The following is a 16,188-nucleotide window of genomic DNA, read 5'->3' as shown; positions in this document are numbered from 1 at the left end:
CAAGTCCATTGGGGCGTTGGCCAAGGTGGGAGGAAAGAAATCTCATTATTTCCTTCCCCACCGATTGTTATCCCCCCTTTTTAGGGATCTTGATCTTATCCCTTCGGGATATGATCTTATTCCTTCTAAGGGGGGATCTTGGTGCGCCTTGACCAGGGGTGTGGGGCCTTGCCCCCACTACCCACGTCCATGTGGGTCCCCCCATGCAGGTGGGCCCCACTCCGGAACCTTCTAGAACCTTCCCGGTACAATACCGAAAAATCCCGAACATTTTCCGGTGGCCAAAATAGGACTTCCCATATATAAATCTTTACCTCCGGACCATTCCAGAACTCCTCGTGACGTCCGGGATCTCATCTGGGACTCCGAACAACATTCGGTAACCACATACAAACTTCCTTTATAACCCTAGCGTCATCGAACCTTAAGTGTGTAGACCCTACGGGTTCGGGAGACATGCAGACATGACCAAGACGTTCTCCGGTCAATAACCAACAGCGGGATCTGGATACCCATGATGGCTCCCACATGTTCCACGATGATCTCATCTGATGAACCACGATGTCAAGGACTTAATCAATCCCGTATACAATTCCCTTTGTCTATCGGTATGTTACTTGCCCGAGATTCGATTGTCGGTATCCAATACCTTGTTCAATCTCGTTACCGGCAAGTCACTTTACTCGTTCCGTAACACATCATCCCGTGATCAACTCCTTGGTCACATTGCGCATATGATGATGTCCTACCGAGTGGGCCCAGAGATACCTCACCGTTTACACGGAGTGACAAATCCCAGTCTCGATCTGCATAAAACAATAGATACTTTCGGAGATACCTGTAGTGCACCTTTATAGTCACCCAGTTACGTTGTGACGTTTGATACACCCAAAGCACTCCTACGGTATCCAGGAGTTACACGCTCTCATGGTCAAAGGAAGAGATACTTGACATTGGCAAAGCTCTAGCAAACGAACTACACGATCTTTGTGCTAGGCTTAGGATTGGGTCTTGTCCATCACATCATTCTCCTAATGATGTGATCCCGTTATCAACGACATCCAATGTCCATAGCCAGGAAACCATGACTATCTGTAGATCACAACGAGCTAGTCAACTACAGGCTCACTAGGGACATATTGTGGTCTATGTATTCACACGTGTATTACGATTTCCGGATAATACAGTTATAGCATGAATAAAAGACAATTATCATGAACAAGGAAATATAATAATAACACTTTTATTATTACCTCTAGGGCATATTTCCAACAGTCTCCCACTTGCACTAGAGTCAATAATCTAGTTCACATCGCCATGTGATTAACACTCACAGGTCACATCGCCATGTGACTAATACCCAAGAGTTTTAGGTTTGATCATGTTGCTTGTGAGAGAGGTTTTAGTCAACGGGTCCGAACCTTTCAGATCCGTGTGTGCTTTACAAATCTCTATGTCATCTCCTAGATGTAGCTACCACGCTCTATTTGGAGCTATTCCAAATAACTGTTCTACTTGGAGCTATTCTAAATTGTTGCCCCATAATACGTATCCGGTATCTCTTCTTAGAGCTATCCGGATAGGTGTTAAGCTTGCATCGACGTAACCTTTACGACGAACTCTTTTACCACCTCCATAATCGAGAAAATTCCTTAGTCCACTAGTTACCAAGGATAACTTTGACCGCTGTCTGTGATCCATTCATGGATCACTCTTGTACCCCTTGACTGACTCATGGCAAGGCACACTTCAGGTGCGGTACTCAGCATGGCATACTGTAGAGCCTATGTCTTAAGCATAGGGGACGACCCTCGTCCTTTCTCTCTATTCTGCCGAGGTCGAGCTTTAAGTCTTAACTTCGTACCTTACAACTCAGGCAAGAACTCCTTCTTTGACTGGCCCATCTTGAACACCTTCAAGATCATGTCAAGGTATGTGCTCATTTGAAAGTATTATTAAGCATTTTGATCTATCCTTATAGATCTTGATGCTCAATGTTCAAGTAGCTTAATCCAGGCTTTCCATTGAAAAACACTTTCAAAATAACCCTATATGCTTTCCAGAAATTCTACGTCATTTCTGATCAACAATATGTCAACAACATATACTCATCAGAAATTCTGTAGTGCTCCCACTCACTTCTTTGGAAATACAAGTTTTTCATAAACTTTGTACAAACCCAAAATCTTTGATCATCATCAAAGCATACATTCCAACTCCGAGATGCTCACTCCAGTCCTTAGAAGGATTGCTGGAGCTTTGCATACTTATTAGCATCTTTCGGGATTGACAAAACCTTCTGGTTGTATCACATACAACCTTTCCTCAAGAAAATCGTCGAGGAAATAATGTTTTGACATCCTATCTGCAAGATTTCATAAATAATGCAGTAATCGCTAATATAATTCCAACAGACTCTTAGCATCGCTACGAGTGAGAAAATCTCATCGTAGTCAACTCCTTGAACTTGTCGGAAAACATCTTAACGACAAGTCGAGCTTTCTTAATGGTGACATTTACCATCATTGTCCGCCTTCCTTTTGAAATCCATCTGTACTCATTAGCCTTACGACCATCGAGCCATTCTGCCAAAGTCTACACTTTGTTTTCATACATGGATCCTCTCTCGGATTTTATGGCCTCAAGCCATTTATCGGAATCCGGGCCCACCATCGCTTCTTCATAGCTCGTAGGTTCATTGTTGTCTAGCAACATGACCTTCAAGACAGGATTACGTACCACTCTAAAGTAGTACGCATCCTTGTCATCCTACGAGGTTTGGGAGTGACTTGATCCGAAGTTTCATGATCAATATCATAAGCTTCCACTTCAATTGGTGTAGGTGCCACAGGAACAACTCCCTGTGCCCTGTCACACACTAGTTGAAGAGACGGTTCAATAACCTCATCAAGTCTCCACCATCCTCCCACTCAATTCTTTCGAGAGAAACTTTTCCTCGAGAAAGGACCCGATTCTAGAAACAATCCATATTGCTTTCGGATCTGAATTAGGAGGTATACCCAACTGTTTTGGGTTTCCTATGAAGATGCATTTTATCCGCTTTGGGTTCGAGCTTATCAACCTGAAACTTTTTCATATAAGCGTCGCAGCCCCAAACTTTTAAGAAACGACAACTTAGGTTTCTCTAAACCATAATTCATACGGTGTCATCTCATCGGAATTACGTGGTGCCCTATTTAAAGTGAATGTGGTTGTCTCTAATGCCTAACCCATGAACGATAGTGGTAATTCGATAAGAGACATCATGGTACGCACCATATCCAATAGGGTGCAACTATGATGTTCGGACACATCATCACATTATGGTGTTCCAGGCGGTATTAATTGCGAAACAATTTCCACAATGTCTTAATTGTGTGCCAAAACTCGTAACTCAGATATTCATCTCTATGATCATATCATAGACATTTTATCCTCTTGTCACAATGATCTGCTACTTCACTCTGAAATTACTTGAACCATTCAATAATTCAGACTTGTGTTTCATCAAGTAAATATACTCAACATTTACTCGAATCATCTGTGAAGTAAGAACATAATGATATTCACTGCATGCCTCAGCACTCATTCGACTGCACACATCAAAATGTGTTACTTCCAACAAGTTGCTATCTTGTTCCATCTTACTGAAAATGAGGCTTTTCAGTCATCTTGCCCATGTGGTATGATTTGCATATCTCAAGTGATTCAAAATCAAGTAAGTCCGAACGATCCATTTGCATGGAGTTTCTTCATGCATATACACCAATAGACATGGTTCGCATGTCTCAAACTTTTCAAAAACGAGTGAGTCCAAAGATCCATCAACATGGAGCTTCTTCATGCGTTTTATACCATTATGACTTACATGGCAGTGCCACAAGTAAGTGGTACTATCATTACTATCTTATATCTTTTGGCATGAAAATGTGTATCACTACGACCGAGATTCAATAAACCATTCCTTTAGGTGCAAGACCATTGAAGGTATTATTCAAAAATAGAGTAACCATTATTCTCCTTAAATGAATAACCGTATTGCGATAGACATAATCCAATCATGTCTATGCTCAACGCAAACACCAATCTCGGTGGTAGAGGGAGCGTGCGATGCTTGATCATATCAACCTTGGAAACACTTCCAACATATATCGTCAGCTCACCTTTAGCTAGTCTCCGTTTATTCCGTAGCTTTTATTTCGAGTTACTAACACTTAGCAACCGAACCGGTATCCAATACCCTGGTGCTACTAGGAGTACTAGTAAAGTACACATTAACGTAATGTATATCCAATATACTTCTATCGACCTTGCCAGCCTCCTCATCTACCAAGTATCTAGGGTAATGCTGCTCAAGTGGTTGTTCCCCTTATTACAGAAGCACTTAGTCTCGGGTTTGGGTTCAACCTTGGGTTTCTTCACTAGAGCAGCAGCTGAATTGCCGTTTCATGAAGTATCCCTTTGTTCCCTTGCCCTTCTTGAAACTAGTGGTTTCACCAACCATCAACAATTGATGCTCCTTCTTGATTTCTACTTTCGCGGTGTCAAACATCATGAATATTTCAAGGATCATCATATCTATCCCTGATATGTTATAGTTAATCACGAAGCTCTAGCAGCTTGGTGGCAATGACTTTGGGGAAACATCACTATCTCATCTGGAGGATCAACTCCCACTCGATTCAAGTGATTGTTGTGCTCAGACAATCTGAGCACAAGCTCAACGATTGAGCTTTTCTCCCTTAGTTTGCAGGCTAAGAAAATCGTCGGAGGTCTTATACCTCTTGACGTGGGCACGAGCCTGAAATCCCAATTTCAGCCCTCGAAACATCTCATATGTTCAACGACGTTTCGAAAACGTCTTTGGTGCCTCTACTTAAACCATTTAATTGAACTATCACGTAGTTATCAAAACGTGTATGTCCGATGTTCGCAACATCGACAAACGACGTTGGGGTTCAGCACACTGAGCGGTGCATTAAGGACATAAGCTTTCTACTGATCGCATAATCGCTACTATCAACTTTCAACTATATTTTCTCTAGGAACATATCTAAAACAGTAGAACTAAAGCGCGAGCTACGACATAATTTGCAAAAGGTCTTTTGACTATGTTCAGGATAATTAAGTTCATCTTATGAACTCCCACTCAGATAGACATCCCTCTGGTCATCTAAGTGATTACATGATCCGAGTCAACTAGGCCGTGTCCGATCATCACGTGAGACGGACTAGTCATCATCGGTGAACATCTTCATGTTGATCGTATCTACTATACGACTCATGCTCGACCTTTCAGTCTCCGTGTTCCGAGGCCATGTCTGTACATGCTAGGCTCGTCAAGTTAACCCTAAGTGTTTTCGCTGTGTAAAACTGTCTTACACCCGTTGTATGTGAACGTAAGAATCCATCACACCCGATCATCACGTGGTGCTTAGAAGCGACGAACTGTAGCAACGGTGCACAGTTAGGGGAGAACACTTCTTGAAATTGTTGTAAGGGGTCATCTTATTTACTACCGTCGTTCTAAGCAAACAAGATGCATAAACATGATAAACATCACATGCAATCAAATAGAGTAGTGACATGATATGGCCAATATCATATAGCTCCTTTGATCTTCATCTTCGGGGCTCCATGATCATCTTGTCACCGGCATGACACCATGATCTCCATCATCATGATCTCCATCATCGTGTCTTCATGAAGTTGTCACGCCAACGACTACTTCTACTTCTATGACTAACGCGTTTAGCAATAAAGTAAAGTAGTTTACATGGCGTTCTTCAATGACACGCAGGTCATACAATAAATAAAGACAACTCCTATGGCTCCTGCCGGTTGTCATACTCATCGACATGCAAGTCGTGAATCCTATTACAAGAACATGATCAATCTCATACATCACATATATCATTCATCACATCCTTTTGGCCATATCACATCACATAGCATACCCTGCAAAAACAAGTTAGACGTCCTCTAATTGTTGTTTGCATGTTTTACGTGGCTGCTATGGGTTTCTAGGAAGAACGTTTCTTACCTACGCAAAACCACAACGTGATATGCCAATTTCTATTTACACTTCATAAGGACCCTTTTCATCGAATCCGTTCCGACTAAAGTGGGAGAGACTGGCACCCGCTAGCCACCTTATGCACCAAGTGCATGTCAATCGGTGGAACCTGTCTCACGTAAGAGTACGTGTAAGGTCGGTCCGGGCCGCTTCATCCCACGATACCGTCGAAACAAGATTGGACTAGTAACGGTAAGCATATTGAACAACATCAACGCCCACAACTACTTTGTGTTCTACTCGTGCAAAGAATCTACGCAATAGACCTAGCTCATGATGCCACTTTTGGGGAACGTAGCAGAAATTCAAAATTTTCCTACGTGTCACCAAGATCTATCTATGGAGAGACCAGCAACGAGTAGAAAGAGAGTGCATCTACATACCCTTGTAGATCGCTAAGCGGAAGTGTTCAAGTGAACGGGGTTGATGGAGTCGTACTCGTCGTGATTCAAATCACCGATGATCCTAGTGCCGAACGAACGGCACCTCCGCGTTCAACACACGTACAGCCCGGTGACGTCTCCCACGCCTTGATCCAGCAAGGAGAGAGGGAGAGGTTGAGGAAGACTCCATCCAACAGCAGCACAACGGCGTGGTGGTGGTGGAGGAGCGTGGCAATCCAGCAGGGCTTCGCCAAGCACCATGGGAGAGGAGGAGTAGGGAGAGAGGTAGGGCTGTGCCAGAACTTCGTGTATAGCTCCCATGCGCCTCCCCACTATATATAGGGGTGGAGGGGCTGGTTTCTTGCCCTCCAAGTCCATTGGGGCGTTGGCCAAGGTGGGAGGAAAGAAATCTCATTATTTCCTTCCCCACCGATTGTTATCCCCCCTTTTTAGGGATCTTGATCTTATCCCTTCTGGATATGATCTTATTCCTTCTAAGGGGGGATCTTGGTGCGCCTTGACCAGGGGTGTGGGGCCTTGCCCCCACTACCCACGTCCATGTGGGTCCCCCCATGCAGGTGGGCCCCACTCCGGAACCTTCTAGAACCTTCCCGGTACAATACCGAAAAATCCCGAACATTTTCCGGTGGCCAAAATAGGACTTCCCATATATAAATCTTTACCTCCGGACCATTCCGGAACTCCTCGTGACGTCCGGGATCTCATCCGGGACTCCGAACAACATTCGGTAACCACATACAAACTTCCTTTATAACCCTAGCGTCATCGAACCTTAAGTGTGTAGACCCTACGGGTTCGGGAGACATGTAGACATGACCGAGACGTTCTCCGGTCAATAACCAACAGCGGGATCTGGATACCCATGGTGGCTCCCACATGTTCCACGATGATCTCATCGGATGAACCACGATGTCAAGGACTTAATCAATCCCGTATTCAATTCCCTTTGTCTATCGGTATGTTACTTGCCCGAGATTCGATCGTCGGTATCCAATACCTTGTTCAATCTCGTTACCGGCAAGTCACTTTACTCGTTCCGTAACACATCATCCCGTGATCAACTCCTTGGTCACATTGCGCATATGATGATGTCCTACCGAGTGGGCCTAGAGATACCTCTCCGTTTACACGGAGTGACAAATCCCAGTCTCGATCCGCATAAAACAATAGATACTTTCGGAGATACCTGTAGTGCACCTTTATAGTCACCCAGTTACGTTGTGACGTTTGATACACCCAAAGCACTCCTACGGTATCCCGGAGTTACACGCTCTCATGGTCAAAGGAAGAGATACTTGACATTGGCAAAGCTCTAGCAAACGAACTACACGATCTTTGTGCTAGGCTTAGGATTGGGTCTTGTCCATCACATCATTCTCCTAATGATGTGATCCCGTTATCAACGACATCCAATGTCCATAGCCAGGAAACCATGACTATCTGTTGATCACAACGAGCTAGTCAACTAGAGGCTCACTAGGGACATATTGTGGTCTATGTATTCACACGTGTATTACGATTTCCGGATAATACAGTTATAGCATGAATAAAAGACAATTATCATGAACAAGGAAATATAATAATAACACTTTTATTATTGCCTCTAGGGCATATTTCCAACATTCTCATCTAACAACATAAAGCTCTGCAGAGCATCTAAATTAATTAAACCATACACTGAAACTATGTAAAACATTTCAATGCGAAAACAAATGCGATCATAATCGCAACCAATGTAACAACTGATCCAACGGCATAATGATACCAAGCCTCGGTATGAATGGCATATTTTCTAATCTTTCTAATCTTCAAGCGCATTGCATCCATCTTGATCTTGTGATCATCGACGACATCCGCAACATGCAACTCCAATATCATCTTCTCCTCCTCAATTTTTCTAATTTTTTCCTTCAACAAATTGTTTTCTTCTTCAACTAAATTTAACCTATCGACAATAGGGTCGGTTGGAATTTCCGATTCAACAACCTCCTAGATAAATAAAATCTATGTCACGTTGGTCGGCATAATTGTCATAAACAATAAATGAACCAATAGTTATGAAAAGATAATATATACCACATCTGAATCATAGACAGGACGAGGGCCGACGGGGGCGGATACCAAAACCATCGCACTATATAAGATGCAATAATAAAAGTAAGAAAATTATACAAGTATCTATATAAACATACAAGTAAGAGTTTTTTTTCCTTTCAGAAAGAAGATAAGAACAAGAGGCTCACCATGGTGGTGCCGGCGACGCGGGCGATCGACGGCGGTGAAGACGGGGACGGGACGTGACAGACCGCTAAACCTAGACAAATATTGAGAAAAATGAAGCTTGGAGGTGGAGCTTGGAGAGGAGAAAGCTTAAGTAGTGTGGCTCGGGCATTCCATCGAACACCTCGTGTGCATAGGAGATGAGCTAGAGCAACACAAAGCTCTCTCCTCGCCGGTCACGAAAAACAAAGCAGTGAGAGTGCTCTGCTCGCGGGGTATATATAGGCAATTAATTGGTCCCGGTTCGTGGCATGAACCGGGACTAAAGGGAAGCCTTTGGTCCCGGTTCGTGCCACGAACCGGGACCAATAGTGGTGGGCCAGGAGCAAGGCACATTGGTCCCGGTTCGTCCTGCCAACCGGGACCAAAAGGTCCAGACGAACCGGGATCAATGGCCCACGTGGCCCGGCCAGCCTCCTGGGCTCAAGAACCGGGTCCAATGTCCCCATTGGTCCCGGTTCTGAATTGAACCGGGACTAATGGGCTGGACCGGCCTGGACCATTGCCCCCTTTTTTACTAGTGAAGGCACGCAAAGAGGAGATCGATCGAGGACAGGCTACGTGGTGATCATGACCGGTGAGGCGACGTCAGTAGACTCTGGTTCGCCGGGTCATGTCCGAACTACGGAGGACATCGTGTCCTGATGACACTGCTGCCACACATGCATCAAGAGCGAGCGCACACGCACGCACGCACGTTCACCACTAAGCATAGGCTCTGGTGCTGATGGGGTTCATATTGCCACGTTGTAAAAACTGAAGGGAACAAATTGATGCAACACAATTATCATCAATTCATCATATAGCTAAGCTAGTTAGTGCCCAGCATGTGCCGTGCGGGGTCTCGATCGATCAATAATAAAGCGCGCGGGGACAAAGGAACGTGGCGTTTGCGCGCGCTGTGCGGTCGATGGACGTTGGTGTTGCGCCCGAAACGGGCATGCATGAGTCCCACATGCACGTCGCTCTTTGATCAGAAGCACTTCTTCCATCCCGCCCTCTTCATGTGTCCTTTCTCTATCATAAAAAACAATTTCGTAGATTTTTCTGTATTATAAAAAAACAAATTCGTGGACTTTTCTCTATCATCAAAGCTCCCTTAGAGCATCTCCCACGGGAGAAGCTTGCCTGCTCCCCCGTAAATACTCCCATCCGTGCTCCCTCGGCGTTCAACGGCAGAGATTAACTGTTGGATGGCCCACGTCCAAGTCTTCTCTTGCCTACCGTCGTCTTCTTCTTTCCCGAGAAAAAAAAATCGCAAGTCGCAACCAAAATCCGGCGAACACCACGACACGCCTCGTGGCGGTGCAGCAGCAACGCGTCCCAACCCTTTCCTTCCCATCCCTCTCCTTTGTGTAACACGACCCCTTCAGGCTGCGTTCGGTTGGCATGGATTTGAGGGGGTTTGGCAGGGATTGAATCCCATACAAGTCAAATCCCCTCCAGTCCCCTTGAGACAGGGTGTAACCCAACAAAGCCTCACGCTAAGTGGCTGACTATAGTGTCCGCCTCGATCGCTAGTCGTATCATATTGCAATTTTGCAATCCAAGTACACACAAATTCTCCTAGAACAAATCACCGTCGAAACTACTTGCTCGTGCTCCCACGCTTGCTTGCAGGGGTATTGCCGAAGCAGTCGAGGTAGCGAGTAACTCATGCCCGTGGACGCCGTTGCGCTGGCGTGACATAGCCTTGGTGCCGACGTGCTACCTCACTACACCGGTGAGACTTAAGATGACAAAGGTTAATTCATGATTGGATCCATTGGCACAATGGCACGTACAGACAGTGAACACCCGCTGAAGTTGTTGACGGTGACTGAGAAGAGTAAATGATATACTCCCTTCGTCTAGGTGTGTAAGTCATCTTACGTTGTGCACCGCAATCAAGGTGCAGAGGAAAACGAGAAAACTTAATGTCTTTTTTGCTAATTAATAGCATTGCATGCAATGAACTAACCACTGCATGTCATGTTTGGTAGTCTCAAGTCATTGAAAGCATACAAGTCTCACATCTCTTATTGGTTGATATGTCACAAAACAAGTTAAGAGGAGGGAGTTAATGTACCGTGCCTAAGTGTTTTGGGATTATTTGGTTTTAGTAAGGTGACTTACACACCTAGACGGAGGGAGTACATTGATAGTTTGATACACATACGCGATAGCCGGCGGGCTCCGTGGTGTAGTGCAGGCCTGCAGGGGGTAGCAGTGACTTGGATGTGCGGCTTATGCAGCTTGCTAGCGTGGCGAGCTTCATCGAAGGATCAAAGAGGGGCGCAGCAGCAACGGGGACGCGCTGCTGCTGCACCGTCGCGGGGCGCGTCGTGGTGTTCGCCGGATTTTGGTCGTGATTCGCGATTCTTTTTTTCTCGAGAAAAGAGAAGAGGATGGTAGGCAAGAGAAGACTTGGACGTGGGCCATCCAACAATTAATTTCTGCCGTTGAACGCGAGGGAGCATGGATGGGAGTATTACGGGGGAGCAGGCAAGTCTCGTCCATCTCCCACGGGCGCATAAAAATTGCTCCGCACGCTAAAATTCGGGGTTCTTCGGCGCCGGACAGCTTCAGCAGAAACCGTAAAACAGTGCACGCGCAAAAAAGTTTAATCACGCGCTAAAAGTTCTATCAGAAGTTGCAAATTTGGGGCGCCGAACCACGCGCTTCACAATTTGCACTGCGTGTTTCTTTGACGCGTGTTTTTGGGCATATGCTAAACCAATGTTGGGTCCGGCGCGCTAAAAATGCAATAGTGACACGCTAAAACTATTTTAACGCATGAAACTTTTGTGCGTATGTTGAAGATGCTCTTAGCTATCCACTTCATGCCTACAAAATAAAAGTCGCACTACTAGTACAGCAAGATGTTTACCGTATGATTTTTTTTTTTTTGGTGAGACGTATGATGTTCGCATTAGCTCATGATAGCATGACTCGACACCAGGGGCATGAAGGGTTAGTTAATCTTACATGCAATGATCGAATCTAGTAGTACTACTCCTAGGTTAATACGCCTTGTGGTTAGCTAGTGACGTGGAGCAGTTGAGCACCAGGGACTAGTCGTACCACCCTAGAGATCACTTGCTTTCCACCGGCCTGCATTCTCTTCTTCCCCTCTCCCTGGATTGTCCTTCTCTCGCTTTCAATACAATGCCTAGCATTGATTGATTAATCTGCTGCCGCAAGCCGATCGATCCCTGGCAGCAGCTTTGATTATGTCAGCGTAGCATCGATCACAGGTTATTCTCCTGTAGGGGCGCAGCAGGCCATAGTTATTCTCCTCCTCTCATCATTCACAGGTTGCTCGAACGGTGCAGATCAACGTGTTACTCTGCACCTTGGGCCTTTGATCATTTCACACGCGCAGTGCTGTTTTCTTTCTGCAGCACATCCTGTGGAGAAATGAAGGTTCAAGGTACAGCTGCTAGTACCAATAGCCGGCTTTTACCGATCCCACTAGTAGAAAAAGAGGCTTCCGTCCAGCCCCATTAGTCGCGAAACTGTAGGAACCGCGACTAATGAAGTCTTTAGTCGCGGTTCGGCAGATGAACCGCGACCAAATGCCTGGGCCCAGGGCGCTCGCGGGCTTTAGTCGCGGTTGGCCAGGCCAACCGCGACTAAAGGTGCCCAAAGGCCTTTAGTCGCGGTTGGCCAGGCCAACCGCGACTAAAGCTCCTCCCTTTTAGTCCCGGTTTGTGGCACGAACCGGAACTAATGGGGTTGAGACCTTTAGTCCCGGTTCGTGCCACGAACCGGTACTAAAGGTCCCATTTTCAAACTCTACCCCCCCGGGATCGCCTTTTCAGTTTTAAAAAAAATAAAAGAAAATAATGGAAATGTCAAAAAAATAAAAGAAAATAAGTTTCTCATGTGATATGTGGTCTAGTTGTTGGGAAAATTTGCAAATGTGAATTTTGACTTTATTTGCAAAATCTCTCTGAAATTTGTAAAAATGGGCATAACTTTTGCATACTAACTCGGATGAAAAAGTTTTTTATATGAAAAATCATCTACTCGAAAAGTTACATCCAAATTTAACGGGGGAACCCCGTTAAACATTTTCAAAATCCTCAAAAACCTAATAGAAAAAAAGTTACGGGGCTTGTAAGATCTAGAGTGGAAAAAATTGAAAAATATTCAAACAGTGGGCAAACTATGGTCAAACAATGGTCAAACTAATTATTCTAGAATATTAGTGTTACTAAATAATTATTTTAATTATTTCAATTTTGGTCAAATCTGGTCAAACTGTGGTCAAACTGTGGTCAAACAATGGTCAAACTAATTATTCAAGAAATATTAGTGTTACTAAATAATTATTGTTTTTTAAAACAATAGTTTCAAACTCAAACAGTGAAATGTGTCACTTCATGCTCAAGCAAAATTCCTGAAGGTTAATAGGATTGACATCTTATTATTGTCAGGAAAACAACAAGTGCAGACTTGGAGCGTGAGAGAATAGAATCCGGAAGTTAAGCGTGCTTGGGCTGGAGTAGTGAGAGGGATGGGTGACCGGTTGGGAAGTTAGATGATTTGGAATGATGAGGGGTGATAAAAGAATAAATTGAGAAGTGATGAGGGGTGGTGATTAGAGACTAGAGGTTAAAATAATTCAGAAATTTGAAAAAAAAAATTTAATTTTTTTTTTCAAAAACCTGTGGCGGCCTTTAGTCGCGGTTAGCCACAAGAACCGCGACTAAAGGTCCTCCGCCCACGTGGACGGGCCTTTAGTCGCGGTTCTTAAGCAACCGCGACTAAAGGGGGGGGCCTTTAGTCGCGCCCGTCTGGTCGCGGTTGCGCAACCGCGACTAATGGCAGTTGCGAACCGCGACCAAAGGCCCTTTTTCCACCAGTGTCCAGGCCAGCCTGCCTTGTTTGCAGAGCCAGGCGCGTGGTCGCGGCGCACGGACCCTGAGATCATATCATGTCAAGTACGTGCTGACCACTCCTAAATACTCCAGGTAGCCCATGCAATGCAACGCAAAACCCCTCCATGCGTGCCGGCGTCTCGTCCCTCGGCAAAATTAACAAATTTGACCTCACAAACTAAACTGTTTTTGAAAATATTTCACGCTGCCGACCCTTTTGTGCAGCGCCCAACAACAAGGCGTTGCACTCTACTGTGCAACTCTTTAGAGCTAGGCGCTGCACAGTGTAATGCAACTCCTTAGAGCTAGGCGCTGCACAGGTGTGACGCCTAAGTGTTAGACGCTCCACTGTAAAGTGCAACGTCTTGCTGTCAGACGCTGCACACTAAGGGTCAATTGGGTGAAATACTTTCAAAAAAAGTTTAGTTTGTGAAATAGTTTGGCCCTGAGGTCAAATCTGTGTCTTCCGCCTCGTCCCTCCATGCATGCATCTCTCGGAGATCATGTCAAGTACATGTACCTTCGTCCATACTCCTACTACAAGGCGAGGCAGTGGCCCTGTGAGTCGGAACGGCAGGTTGTCACGGGCCGGCTGAGCTGCGTGTACCGGTATGCCCGACGCTATCGAGTCATTGGTCAGCCAGACACACGCAGATTCCATGGGCGTACGAGTGGACGGACGGCTAGGGCAGGTCACGTCCACGAATCTCGAGGCCTGCAGCTGTCCTATCCTACTAGGTGTACATGCATGCAGTTCACCATGCAAAGGCTATGTGGAGTACTGTGCACCCCCGTCTCGATAGATCCTACGTGCAGCTACCGTACTACTGGATCTGCACTACCGAGTCGAACGCGTATATTACTAACGTACAGTTCGTTTCAAGGAGTAAAGGGTTTTGACTGTAGAGCAGCATGCCTATCGAATTACTCCGTCGATCGATGGATCCCCTGACCGCTGCATCGATCTAGCCTTTACTGCGCAGTTACGGGGCAGGTTGACCTCCGTCGATAGACGATCGCAGAGCAGGAGCAAGCTCCATCGGTTTTAATGGCGATCGGTCCATCGATCGGGCGCATGAAAAAACGCACTCGCGGTAAAAATGCGATTTTAGCACGCGCGCGACGGTTTCGCGCACTCCAGCGAAGACGGGATACTAAGGAGCGCGGGAAACGATTGCGCGCGCACGGGGCAAAGCGGCCGGGCGCGTGGCGTCCGGCGCGCCTATAAAATACAGCGCCCGTCACACGCCCTCCCATCGCTCTTCGCCTCGTCACGCGCCCTCTGCCGCTCTCTCCTCGATTTCTTTGCCGTTTTCTCGCCTCACCACCGACGCGCCAACATGCCGCCGCGCCGCCGGGGAGTTTTGGGATACCGGGGCGTCCGCGCTCGCCCGTCCGGCGCCTTCTCCGCCGAGATTTAGTCCGGCGACGTGCGCCTCGGCCTCGGCACCTTTGAGATCGCCCACGAGGCCGCCCGCGCGTACGACGTGGCGGCGTGGCGCCTCCTACGGTCTCGTAGGGACATAAACTTCTCGGAGGTGCTGACGCGGTAGCGGGCGCCTTCCCCGCGGTTTATCACCGGCGAGGATCGTCGCGAGAACCGGAAGGGGGAGCACCGTCTCAGCCTCGCCGAGATGGACGAGGAAGCCATGGAGCTATGGCGCCAACACTTCCCGCAGGACGTCATTAACGAGCAGCAGTTCTTCGCGCAAAGGAGGACGGAAAGGAAGGCGGAGCGAGCCGCATATCGCGAGGACAGGCGTACGCGGAAGCAGGCCCTGCTTTTTAACATCGAGCTAAGAGCGGCGTCGTCCTGGGACTCCGAGGACGATCGGTATCTTGACGCCTTCATTCGGACGTTGGAGGAGGACATCACCGAGCCGGAGTCCGAGTCGGAGGAGGAGGATGACGACGAGTAGTTTTTTTTATCTATCGTAGGAGGAGGCTATGAACTATCTATGCACTATCTATGTATCATCGTTTTATCTATCGTTTGTACTATGTATCTATCTATCGTTTCATCTATGCCTATATGTGCATCGAGTCGTAGTAGAAAAAAGAACAAATATAGTGCGTCTGCTGGAGCGGCTCGCGCGCGCTCTATTTTGCAGCGGCCGCTCCCAGCGGCCTTGGCATGCAAAAGCTCACGTAAACGGTGCTGTAAACGTTTTATTTGCGCGTTGCGCTTCTATTGGAGATGCACTTAGATTAGGAGTAAATACTCTCCACTGCACTGGGATGGCTGCTCTACGGCCTTTTTGCTCGTCGCATGCGTCCCTGGCTTGCCATTTGAATTAAATTCAACCGGGGTTTAAGTAGCCATTTGCCTCTTGTAAATTCAAACGCATATATGTTACGCAAAAAATAATAATTCAAATGTATATATGGATTACTTGTATATATACACACGAGTGTGGCATTTTGGTGACCGGGCTCCTGAATTTTTTTAAACTACAAGATTCAAACTTTCCGGTTTTAAAAAAATCTGAAAAACTGAAAGTATACAAGGATGAAATGTATATGCGCGTAAGATCTCAGGATGAAATACCTTAAAATGCGATTT

Source organism: Triticum dicoccoides, chromosome 4B (assembly GCF_002162155.2).
Source record: "Triticum dicoccoides isolate Atlit2015 ecotype Zavitan chromosome 4B, WEW_v2.0, whole genome shotgun sequence".
Classification (NCBI taxonomy): Eukaryota; Viridiplantae; Streptophyta; class Magnoliopsida; order Poales; family Poaceae; genus Triticum; species Triticum dicoccoides.
Note: the sequence above shows the minus strand (reverse complement) of the source record.